The sequence below is a fragment of the Sus scrofa genome, chromosome 7, assembly GCF_054392235.1.
Source record: "Sus scrofa isolate SSC_HxYL_T2T_F1_AM1 chromosome 7, Sscrofa_HxYL_maternal_Yorkshire_Landrace_v2.0, whole genome shotgun sequence".
Classification (NCBI taxonomy): Eukaryota; Metazoa; Chordata; class Mammalia; order Artiodactyla; family Suidae; genus Sus; species Sus scrofa.
In genome coordinates this window covers 10,641,637-10,654,567 of record NC_139389.1, presented here as the reverse complement: position 1 = coordinate 10,654,567, position 12,931 = coordinate 10,641,637, and the positions used below count along the sequence as shown (strand labels likewise).

General features: G+C 42.0%; 1 protein-coding gene and 1 long non-coding RNA gene across 11 annotated transcripts in view; one reads left to right on the top strand and one right to left on the bottom strand.

Moving 5' to 3' along the window:
• Positions 1 to 12,931, bottom strand: part of LOC106507125 (uncharacterized) — a 299,118-nt gene that overhangs the window by 67,374 nt on the left and 218,813 nt on the right. The window lies entirely within an intron of this gene.
• LOC110261780 (uncharacterized) overlaps positions 1 to 12,931 on the top strand; it is a 537,063-nt gene that overhangs the window by 508,378 nt on the left and 15,754 nt on the right. For all 4 annotated transcript variants that reach the window (XR_014809606.1, XR_014809604.1, XR_014809607.1 and 1 more), the window contains one exon: positions 1,493 to 1,620. This is a non-coding gene — a long non-coding RNA (uncharacterized LOC110261780). Of the gene's footprint in view, positions 1 to 1,492; positions 1,621 to 12,931 lie in introns of those variants that run through there.

Below are 12,931 nucleotides of genomic sequence, written 5' to 3'. Positions count from 1 at the left end.
AGCTGTTGGCTTCAGGGACAGCTGACCCTGGGGATCTCCAGGTTCCAGGGGAGTCAGCCTTGCGCCCCCCCCCCCCGCCCCCCCGAACAAAAGGAGGTCTGAGGCAGTTCCGTTTTCTTTGATAGCGTCCCTTTTTCTTAATTTATAAAATAAGGCGGGGGGGGGGGGCGGTTCTGAGGCCTCTTCTCACGCTGAAGTGTTCACATTACCTATATATGGCCCGAGAGTATAATATTAGGCTGACTTGGTGTCTGTTGTTGAAGGGGACATGCCACCCCAAATATGCCACTTTGGCCTGAGAATTATTTTGAGCTGAAGGCCTGTGAGTTCCTGAAACCCCTCCTCTGCCCCAAAGCAGAGCCTCCACTAAGGGACTCAACAGTTACATCCTCTCCCTGGGAGCAACTCTCATCTCTTCTCACAGGCCTTCTGATCAGCACCACACCCAGACAGGCACTGCACAGACCTATCCAATCTCCCATCTATTCTCCTTCTCCCTCTCCTCCCCTAGAAAAACAGTATATAAGCCCCAAATTCTAACCTTCTTCTTGGAGTCTTGGTATGTGTGTGCATTAAAATCTGTGTTTTCTCTTGCTGATCTGTCTTTTGTCAATTTGCAGGCCCCTGGTTACAGAACATTGAGGGTAGAGAAAAGGCTTCTTTTTCCCTCCCTGAAAGTTGTATTGTGTGTGTATGTGTGTGTGTGTGTGTGTAAGAGATACAGGGATGGGAGTGGAGAGGATGATGCTAGAGTAGTATTTTTCTTTAAAGAAAAATTTTTCTGAGAAGAGGCCCATCACCTTGAGGCAGGAGATAGATGGGCTCCAGGACAAACATTCACAACCAGCCACCTACCTATACTCCGAGATAGAAACAACAGGCACAAGGCAAGCAAGTGGTACTTGTCTTCTGTGAACTTATTAAACAATAGTAATGACAGGATCAGAGAGGGGCTGAGCCTTTCTTGGGCTCAGGGTCAGGGAGCCCCCCCCCCCTACGCATTTGCATAGAGACCCCTCCGGGTCAGGAAGAGAGGGGGTGCCAGGCCACAGTACGTCTAGATAACCCTCCCACAATGCTTGGCTCTGGACTCCATCTTGACCAAAAGATGTGCACGCAGATGGGGGAGGACCATGGGTCTGGTCAGGTGTGAAAGATAAAACAAGATAATTGGCCAAAGGAGACAAAGACCTGGAAGAAATGCCCCATATAAGTGGTTTAAGTCGCCTCTCTGAGGTGTGCCTCATTCACGGGGACGCCCACACCCTCGCTCCTTTGGGTGTGTGTTGCTGCTTTGCTTCTGCCTTAGATAAATAGCTACTCTGTGTGCTCTCCCACATGTTGCACTGCAGTTCTAACTATAAACCTCATACCAGTTTTTATAGTCTTTGCCTCTGAAACATTCTTGCTTTCAACAGAGGGCAAGAATCAGGGCAGTTTTTCTTTCAGCTTCTAGTTAGTCTCCTGGCTCACATTCTTGGTTTTCACTCAGGCTGCCCAGGTTCAATTCCTGAGCAGAGAATTAACATCTCACTTCAAGCCATCACCCTCTGAGATCAACCGTATCTCTATCAGGAGCCTCTCTACAACACCTCATCATTGCCACCCTCCCTTCCCCAGGTAAGGGTAGAAGTAGAAGCATGACACGCCGGGGGGTGGGGCGGGGGGGGGCAGGACCGGGTATGGAAGGGGGAGAAGTAACAGATGCCAATTCAAGGTAAGCAGCTTTTCAATATGGGCCCACTTATTTAATTGTAAAGTTGTTTGGTTGGGGTGTTTTGTTTTGTTTTGCTTTGTTTCATCTTGGTTTCTATCTTACTGGACAATTCTTTGTGGTTGTACCTGGCAAGCTGAGAGGAGGAAGTTGCACTTCTGATCTATTCCCTGATGTCTTCATAAAGAGACCATTCAGGGACTTAGACCAGAGTCTAGAAATAGCCTCTGAACATTTGATTAGATAATACACTATATGCAATATATTATGTATTATATATAGCACCACCGACTGTGTAATGCACCCACGATGTCATCATATAGTGCGTATAGCTTTATAATGACATCGTTTATTGCAGCTACAATTTATTGAATATTAACCATGTGCCAGGCATGCCATTAAGACTTTTTCTTAGGTTTTCTCATTAGATGATCTACTTTAGATGATGTAGTTTATATAAGAGTAATTCAAAATAACATTTGGGGGAGACAGGATTAAGATGGCAGAACAGAAGGACTGGAGCTCACCTTCTCACATAAAAACAACAGAATTACAACCAAACGCTGAACAACCTTCAACCAAATGGACTGGAAACTTACAAAAAGATATCCTACGCTGGAAGACACAGAAGAGGCCACATCAAGATGACAGGAGGGGCAGTTACACGATAGAAGCAAACCCATACCAGCCAGGTGGGAAGCCCACAAACTGGAGAGTAACTGTGTCACAGAGACTCACCTACATGAGTGAGAGTTCTGAGGCCCATGTCAGGCTTCCACGCCTGGGGTTCTGACACTGGGAGAAAGAGGCCGCTGAGCATCTGGCACTGAAGACCAGTGGGGCTTGTGCACAGGAGCTCCATGGGACTGGGGGAAACGGAGACCCCGTTCTGAAAGGTGCACACGGGCCTTCATGTGCACTGGGTCCCAGGGCAGGGCGGAGTCTCTGAGGGAGTCTGGGTCGGACCTGACTGCAGTTCTTGGAGGACCTCCTTGGAAAACAAGGGGTGACTGTGGCTTGTTGTGGGGGAAGGACATTGGAAGCAAGGGTCTAAGGAGTATTCCTCAGCTTGTGTTCCTCTAGAGGTGGCCATTTTGGGAGAATCTGGGCCCACCCATCAGTGCTGAGAAGCCCCAGGCCAAACAATAATAATCCAGGTGGGATCACAGCCCCACCCATCAGTAAACAGGCTGCCTACAGACCCCCCAGGCACACAGCTGCCTCTGATTTCACCCAGAGACAAAGCCCCACCCACCAGAGGGATGGGAATCAGCTCTACCTACCAGTGGGCAGGCACCAGTCCCTCCCATCAGGAAGCCTAGAGCAAGCCCCTGTACCAACTTCAGCCACAAGGGTGGCAGACACCAGAAGAGAGGCTGCAACTCTATTGCCTGCAAAAAGGACACCACACCAAAAACCCATAAAAATGAAAAGGTAGAGAACTATAACTCAGATAAGGGAACAAGAAAAAAAAACAGAAAAACAGCCAAGTGATCTGGAGATTATCAGCCTCCAGGAAAAAGACTTTAGACTGATCATGCTGAAGATGATGGAAGACACTGGAAATAAACTGGAGGCAAAGATTGATAATTTACAGAAAACACTGAGTAAAGAAATACAAGATTTAAGACTTAAGCAGAGATGCAAAATACAATAACTGAAATAAAAAATTAATTAGAATCAGCCAACAGCAGAATACAGGAGGCAGAACGAATAAGTGAGGTAGAGGACAGACTAGTGGAAATCACTGATGTGGAACAGAAAAGAGAAAAAAGATTGAAAAGAAATGAAGACAGTCTCAAAGAACTCTGGGATAAGGTTAAACACACCAACATCCATATTATAGGGGTGCCAGAAAGAGGAGAGAGAGAGAAAGGGACAGAAAAAATATTCAAAGAGATAATAGCTGAAAACCTGCCTAACATGGGAAAGGAACCACTCACGCAAATCCAGGAAGCACAACAAGTACCATATAAAATAAAGCCAAGGAGGAACACCCCAAGAAACATATTAATCAAACTGACCAAAATAAAAGACAAAGAGAAAACACTGAAAGCAGCTAGGGAAAAGAAACAACACACAAGGGAACCCCAATAAGGTTATCGGCAGATTTTTTCAGCAGAAACTCTGCAGGCCAGAAGGAAGTGACCTGATATACCTAACGTGATGAAAGGAAAAAACCTCCAACCAATATTACTTTACCCAGTAAGGCTCTCATTCAGATTTGAAAGAAAAATCAAAAGCTAAGAGAATTGAGCCAACACTAAACCAGCTTTACGACAAATACTAAAGGAACGTCTCTAGGCAGAAAAGAAAAGGCCACAACCAGAAGTAAAAATACCACAAATGACAAGGCTCACCAGTAAAGGCATATATACAGTAAAGGTAGGAAATCATCCACACGCAAATACACTACCCAAATCAGAAATCATGAGGAGAGTACAAATGCAGGACACTGGAGGGGCATTTGCAATTAAGAGACCAACAACTTAAAACAATCTCATATATATATATATATAGACTCCTATATCAAAACTTCAGGGTAACTGCAAACCAAAAATCTACAATTTATACACAGACAAATAAGAATTATCAATTCAAATACAACACTAAAGACGGTCATCAAACCACAGGAGGAGAGGACAAGAAAAGAAGGGAAGAAAAAAGAGCAACAGAAACAAATCCAAAACAGTTAACAAAATGGCAATAAGAACATACGTATCAATAATTACCTTAAATGTAAATGAAGTAAATGCCCCAACCAAAAGACATAGACTGGCTGAATGGATACAAAAACAAGATCTATATATATACTGTCTTCAAGAGACCCACTTCACTTCTAGGAACACATACAAATTGAAAGTGAAAGGATGGAAAAAAATTCCATGAAAACCAGAATCAAAAGAAAGCTGGAGTAGCAATACTCACATCAGATAAAATAGACCTTAAAATGAAGAATATTGTAAGAGACAAAGAGGGACATTACATAATGATCAAAAGATCAATCCAAGAAGACGATATAACAATTTTAAATATCTATGGACCCAACATAGGTTCACCACAACATATAAGGTAACTGCTAACAACCTTAAAAGGACAAATCGACAATAACACAATCATAGTGGGGGACTTTCACAACCCACTTACAGCAATAGACAGACCACCCAGACAGAAAATCAACAAAGAGACACAGGCCCAGAATGAAGCATTAGAGCAGATGGACTTAATAGATATATATAGGACATTCCATCCAAAAGCAACAGAATACACATTCTTCTCAAGTGCACATGGAACATTCTCTAAGATGGATCACATCCTGGGCTACAAATCAAGCCTCAGTAACTTTAAGAAAATTGAAATCATATCAAGCATCTTTTCCAACCATAATGCTATTAACTGGAAATCAACAACAAGAAAAAAAACTGCAGGAGTTCCCATCATGGCTCAGTGGTTAATGAATCCGAATAGGAACCATGAGGTTGTGGGTTCGATCCCTGGCCTTGCTCAGTGGGTTAAGGATCTGGCATTGCCGTGAGCTGTGGTGTAGGTCACAGATGCGGCTCGGATCTCGCATTGCTGTGGCTGTGGCGTAGGCCAGCGGCTACAGCTCTGATTAGACCCCTAGCCTGGGAACCTCCATATGCCATGGGAGCAGCCCAGGAAATGGCAAAAAAGACAAAAAAAAGAAAGAAAAAAAGGAAAAAACTGCAAAAAACACAAACATGTGGAGACTAAACAACTTGCTACTAAACAACCAATGGATCACTGAAGAAATCAAAGAGGAAATTAAAAAATACCTAGAAGCAAATGACAACAAAGATATGACACTCCAAAACATATGGGATGCAGCAAAAGCCATTCTAAAAGGAAAGTTTATAGCAATACAAGCCCACCTCAAGAAATAAGAAAAAGCTCAAATGAACAACCTAACTTTACATCTAAGGCAGCTAGAGAGAGAAGAACAGACAAGACCTAAAATTAGTAGAAGGAAAGAAATCATAAAGATCAGAGCAGAAATCAATGAAACAGAAACAAACAAAACCATAGCAAAGATCAATGAAACTAAATCTGGTTCTTTGAAAAGATCAACAAAATTGATAAACCCTTAGCCAGACACATCAAGAAAAAAAAGAGAGGACTCAAATCAATAAAATTGAAAATGAAAAAGGAAGAAGTAACAACGGACATCACAGAAATACAAAGGATCATAAGAGACTACTACATGCAACTATATGCTTATAAAATGGACAATCTAGAAGAAATGGACAAATTCTTAGAAAAGTACAATCTTCCAAGACTAAATCAAGACAAAATAGAAGAAATGAATGGAACAATCACAAATACTGAAATTGAAACTGTGATTTAAAAACTTCCAACAAAAAAAGTCCAGGACCAGATGGCTTCACAGGCAAATTCTATTAAACATTTAGAGAAGAGCTAACACCTATCCTTATGAAACTATTCCAAAAAATTGCAGAGGAAGGTACACTCCCAAACTCATTCTATGAGGGCACTATCACCCTGATACCAAAACTAGAAAAAGATACTACAAAAAAAAGAAAATTACAGACCAGTTTCACTGATGAACACAGGTGCAAAAATCCTCAACAAAATACTAGCAATATTACAAAGCCACAGTTATCAAGACAGTGTGGTACTGGTATCAAAACAGACATACAGACCAATGGAACAGAATAGAGAACCCAGAAATAAACCCAAACACCTATGGTCAATTAGTCTTTGACAAAGAGGCAAGAACATAAAACAGGAAAAAGACAGTCTTTTCAGCATGTATTGCTGGGAAACCTGGACAGCTGCATGTAGATCAATGAAATTAGAACACACCATCACACCCTGCACAAAAATAAACTCAAAATGGCTTAATGACTTAAGACATAATCAAACTCCTGGGAGACAACATAGGCAAAACATTCTCTAACATCAACCTTACAAATGTTTTCTCAGCCCAGTCTCCCAAAGCAACAGAAATAAAAGCAAAAATAAACCAATGGGACCTAATCAAACTGACAAGCTTTTGCACAGCAAAGGAAACCAAAAAGAAAACAAAAAGACAACTTACTTACAGAATGGGAGAAAATAGTTTCAAATGATGCAACTGACAAGGGCTTAATCTCTAGGATATACAAGCAACTTATACAACTCAACAGCAAAAAAAACCAACAACCCAATGGAAAAATGGGCAAAAGACCTCAATCGACATTTCTCCAAGGAAGATGTACAGATGGCCAACAAGCACCTGAAAAAATGCTCCACATCACTGATTATCAGAGAAATGCAAATCAGAACTACCATGAGATACCACCTCACACCAGTCAGAATGGCCGTCATTAGTAAGTCCACAAAAAAGGGAACCCTCCTGCACCTTTGCTGGGAATGTAAGCTGGTACAACCACTATGGAGAACAGTATGGAGGTACCTTAGAAAACTATACATAGAATGACCATATGACCCAGCAACCCCACTCTTGGGCATATATCTGGACAAAACTTTCCTTGAAAAAGATACATGCACCTGCATGTTCATTGCAGCACTATTCACAATAGCCAAGACATGGAAACAAGCCACATGTCCATCAACAGATGATTGGATTAAGAAGATGAGGTATATATACACAATGGAATACTACTCAGCCATGAAAAAGAACAAAATAATGCCATTTGCAGCAACATGGATGGAATTACACTCTCCTACTGAGTGAAGTAAGTCAGAAAGAGAAAGACAAATAGCATATGATATCACTTATATCTGGAATCTAATATACGGTACAAATGAACCTTCTGACAGAAAAGAAAATCATGGACTTGGAGAAGAGACTTGTGGTTGCCAAGGGGGAGAGAGAGGGAGTGGGGTGGATTGGGAACTTGGGGTTAATAGATGCAAACTATTGCCTTTTGAATGGATTAGCAATGAGATCCTGATGTGTAGCACTGGGAACTATGTCTGGTCACTTATGATGGAGCATGATAATGATAGAAAATAGAATGTGTACATGTATGTGTAATGGGTCGCCATGCTGTACAGTAGAAAAAAAAAACTGTATTGGGGAAATAACAATTAAAAAAAATACTAGGAAACCAAATCCAACAATACATTAAAAGGATTGTACATCATGGTAAAGTGAGATTTATCCCAGGGATGCAAGGATTCTTTGATATCCAGAAATCAATCAGTGTGACACACCACATTAACAAACTGAAGAATAAAAACCATAAGATCCTCTCAATAGATGCAGAAAAGGCCTTTAACAAAAACCAACACCCATTTATCTTAAAAAACCCTTCAGAAAGTAGGCATAGAGGGAACCTATCTCAACACAATAAAGGCCATATATGACAAACCCAGAGCTAACATTATTCTCAATGGTGAAAAGCTGAAAGAATTCCCACCTGGGATCAGGAACAAGGGAAGGATGCCCACTCTTGCCATTACTGTTCAACATAGTTTTGGAAGTCATAGCCACAGCAGTCAGAGAAGAAAAAGAAATAAAAGAAATCCAAATTGGAAAGGAAGAAATAAAACTATCACTATTTGCAAATGGCATGACACTATACCTTGAAAATCCTACCTGTTAGATCTCATCAATGAATTTGGCAAAGTCGCAAGATACAAAATTAATACCCAGAAATAGACTGCATTTCTACATACTAACAACAAAAGATCAGAGAGAGATATTAGGAAAACAATCCCATTTACCATCACATCAAAAGGTAATAAAATACTTAGGAATAAACTTATAAAGAGACAAAAGACCTATACTCTGAAAACTATAACATGCTGATGAAAGAAATCAAAGATGACACAAACAGATGGAAAGACATACTATGCCCTAGGATTGGAAGAATCAATATTGTCAAAGTGACTATACTGCCCAAAGAAATCTCCAAATTCAATGAGATCCCTATCAAATTACCAAGGACATTTTTCACAGAACTCAAATGAAATATTTTTAAAGTTTGTTTGGAAGCACAAAAGACCCAGAAGAGCCAAAGACATCTTGAGAAAGAAAAGTGGAGCTGGAGGAATTAGGCTCCCTGACTTCAGACTATACCACACAGTTACAGTTATCAAAACCTTACGGCACTGGCACAAAGACAGAACTATAAATCAGTGGAACAGGACAGAAAGCCCAGAATTGAACCCACACACCTACAGCCAACTAATCTATGACAAAGGAGGCAAGAATATATGATGGAGAAAAGGCAGCCCCTTCAATAAGTGGTGCTGGGAAAACTGGACAGCCACAGGTAAAAGAATGAAATTAGAACACTCCATCACACCGTACAAAAAAATAAACTCAAAATGGATTAAGGACCTAGATATAAGACCAAATAGTATAAAACTCTTAGAGGAAAACAGGCCAAACACGCTCCCAACATAATCAACAGCAACATCTTCTTAGATCAACCTCCTACAGTAATGACAATGAAAACAAAAATAAATGGGACTTAATTAAACTTAAAAATTTCTGCACAACAAAGTAAACCCTAAACAAAAGGAAAAGACAACCCACAGAATGGGAGAAAATCTTTGCAAATGAAGCAGCTGACATGGGATTAATCTCCAAAATTTATGAACACCTCCTGCAGCTCCATACCAAAAAAACAAACAACCCCATCCAAAAATGGGCAGAAGATCTAAACAGACAATTCTCCAAAGAAGACCTATAGATGGCCAAAAAACACATGAAAAGATGTTCAAAATTATTCATTATTAGAGAAATGCAAATCAAAACCACTATGAGATACCACCATACACCAGCCAGAATGGCCATCATCCAAAAGTCTACAAACAATAAGTGCTGGAGAGGGTGTGGAGAAAAAGGAACCCTAGTACACTGGTGGTGGGATTGTCAATTGGTGCAACCACTCTGGAAAACAGTATGGAGACTCCTCAGAAAACTAAAAATAGAACTACTGTTTGTTCCAGCAATCCCACTCCTGGGCATCTATCCAGAGAAAACCATGACTCGCAAAGACACACGTACTCTGATGTTCACTGCAGCACTACTTTCAATAGCCAAGACGTGAAAACAAACTAAGTGTCCATCGACAGAGGAGTGGATCAAGAAGATGTGGTACATAGACACAATGGAATATTACTCAGCCATTAAAAGGAACAAAATACTGGCATTTGCAGCAACATGGATGGACCTAGACATTATCGTGCTAAGTGATGTCAGTCAGACAATGAGACACCAACATCAAATGCCATCACTTACACGTGGAATCTAAAAAAAGGACACAGTGAACTTCTTTGCAGAACAGATACTGACTCACAGACTTTGTAAAACTTACGGTTTCCAAATGAGACAGTTTGGGGGGTGGGGGGATGCGCTGGGGTTTTGGGATGGAGATGCGGTAAAATTGGGTTGTAATGATCACTGTACAACTATAAATGTAATAAAATTGATTGAGTAATTTAAAAAAATAAAATAACAGTTGGTGTTAGTAATTTCTCCCAAGTATTTTTCCTCTCTTGGGGATAAGGAAGTGAAGACACATGGAAAAGAATCCAACCGTAAGGATGTTCTTGCAAATAGATAAGTGTAATAAAACAGGATTATCAGAGGGCCTAACTTTCCCTCACCTGCACCCCCAGCCCCCATCACTGTAACCACCCCTCATACACACTCATCCTTAAAGGTCTAGTGAGAATAATTCAAGGGTCCCGTTATATTCTAAAATCTTCCCAGCTGGGATAATTGGCTTTGGACCCTCCCTTATCCCCATGACTCTCTCTCTCATATGCCAGTATCTCTAACACATAGATAATTTATGAAAAGAGAGTAGACACTTTTTAATAATTAAGAGATAGATAATAAGAGCTTTTAGAATAAGCTGTAAGAGCTTGGAAAAGGAGGGGAGACTAAGATGGGTTGCTCATCCACGTATTTATTTGGAATGACTCAAAAAGGCCTCTTCACCGTATCCATGAGTGGAGACACCCCCCCCCCCCCCCCAGTTTGCTCTGTCTGTTAAGCCAAAGTCTCTTCCAAGCGTTTGGAGGCCGAGGTCACTGGGAGGAGAGCCAGAGGCCTGCCCCAGTCTCTGTCATCCGGCATCACCCACTCTGTGCTCTCCAAGTTACAGGGCAAACAGTAACGCAGGTAAAATTAACCAAGACACTAATTACGCAGCGCAAATGTGTAAGGGATACGGAATGATAAATGGCAAACGCAGAACATGTTGTGTCATATCATGTAATCTCTCTGGCTGCCGAGCCCAGGAACAAAGGGGGAATTGTGCCCTGTTTGTCTAACATGCTCCATATCACAAATTGGAAATCCTTCCTAATTAAGATATTGTTAAATGTCCTTTGTTAGCAGATTTTAACAATGTTAATTAGGAGGTTAGAGTGATCATTGTTCATCTAGCAAACAATTAGGGTGATTTGCACTGTAGCTTTTGAGAAACTTCTGAGCAAAACAGAGGGGTCTCCTTTCTGCGAGGAGCGGAGCTGTGGGGAGAAGGGGCGGATGGAGGGGAGGAAGAGAAAGGGTGAGGCCACTCCTAGCATTTTTGGGCTAGGGGCCAAGCCAAAGTGTGGGGAAATGTTAGCTGTGGGCCTAGCAGCTGTTAGAAAGCTGTGTCGGCCTTGACCTTGTGGAATAACAACATTGGCAGACGTACAGCCTATCCCGGAGATGGTTTTGGGTTTTCGGCTCGATAATTCAGGAGCACGTGGTCAGGGAACAGAGTCTTGAGGTCTCTTAATCATCTGGTCAAGTAAGGGTGCTGATGGAGTTCAGGACAGACTATTTCAAAATGCAACACCTTGTCATGCTGAATATTTTCAGCTAAAGGAGTCTGCAAAAACTGCAGATGCAGGAAGGTCACTGTGACCTTTCCTCTGATTTTCCCCCCCCGAAACAGGTCATAAAGCCCTCCTGGGAGAGGTACCCTCCCTGGACCAGGAGGAGAACAGCATCCTTATCTCCAAAGGCAAAGAGATGCTAAGAAGAATCCAAACACCCAGGCCTTGCTGAGTTTCCCCCAGTTTTCTGTCCTGACGTCACGCCCCTTGTCCTGCGACATGCCTCCACAACTGTGCTCCACATCAAACCTGATATAGAAATCCCCAAATCCTACTTTCTTCAGGTCTTCATTGCCTTATGAAACTCCTGTGTCATATAAAACTTAACTAAATTTGTATGCATGTCTCCTGTTAATCTGTCTCTGTTGGTTTAATGTTTGGACCCAATCAGGGACCCTCAGAGGCTCAAGGAAAACTTACTCATCCTCCACAGTGGCTTCCTAAGGAAACAAAAGCAATGCTGCACCCGCCATATTTCAGACTTTTCCAGTGTCAGAACTGATTATTTTAGCATCAGATGAATCTGTGCTTCTCCCGCCAGTCCCCAACTCCAGCCACCGCTGCACCCCCGACAGCACACTTGAGATAAAATACTTGGCAGGGCTGGTTTTTCTTTTCCTTTGAAGGGTAGCAGAATATGCCACCCCAAGACATGACTGTAGGGTTTCAGGACATGCCACCCCCAAATATGCTACTTTGGCACACAGACTATTTTGAGTTGTCTGCACTTGAAAAACAAATGCAGGGAGAGGCTTTCTTTGAACTCCCCTTATCTGCCTAAAGACAGACGCTCTAAAAGGAGCTCCATTGTCTTAAGTCCCCTCCCCGCTCCCTGGGAGTGGAATCAACCAGGATCAACCAGGAAAGATCGACTCTTATCACAGAAGTTGACACCACACCCTGTCACAGTTATACCTCCCACCTGTTTTTCCAAATGCCCATTCGTCTCTCCTAAAAATCATTTATTCTCCCCTAAAGGGTTCGCCTCTCCCCTCCCCTTTCGCTATTAAGATGGTATTTAAGCCTGAATTCTAAGCTACCTCTTGGAGTTCCTCATTTTCCCAGTTATCTCCTGTGGATACATGAGGTCCATGTTAATAAACTTCTGTTGGTTTTTGTTATTAATCTCTTTCATTACAGAGTTCTCAGCCAAGAGCTCAGAAGGACCAAGGGAAAATCATTTTTTCTCCCCCATACTTTCTTTCCTTCCCTCCTTGCCCACCCCCCAGCCTGATACTGGAGGTGACAGGATTAAAAGGAAGGAAGGAAGAAAGGAGAGAGGAGGGAGGGAGGGAGGGAGAAGGGGAGAGAGGGAGGCGGGTAAGCCTGAGTTTGGCTACTTCGAAACTACAAATACAAGAGCAAAGCGTATCTGGAGAGGAG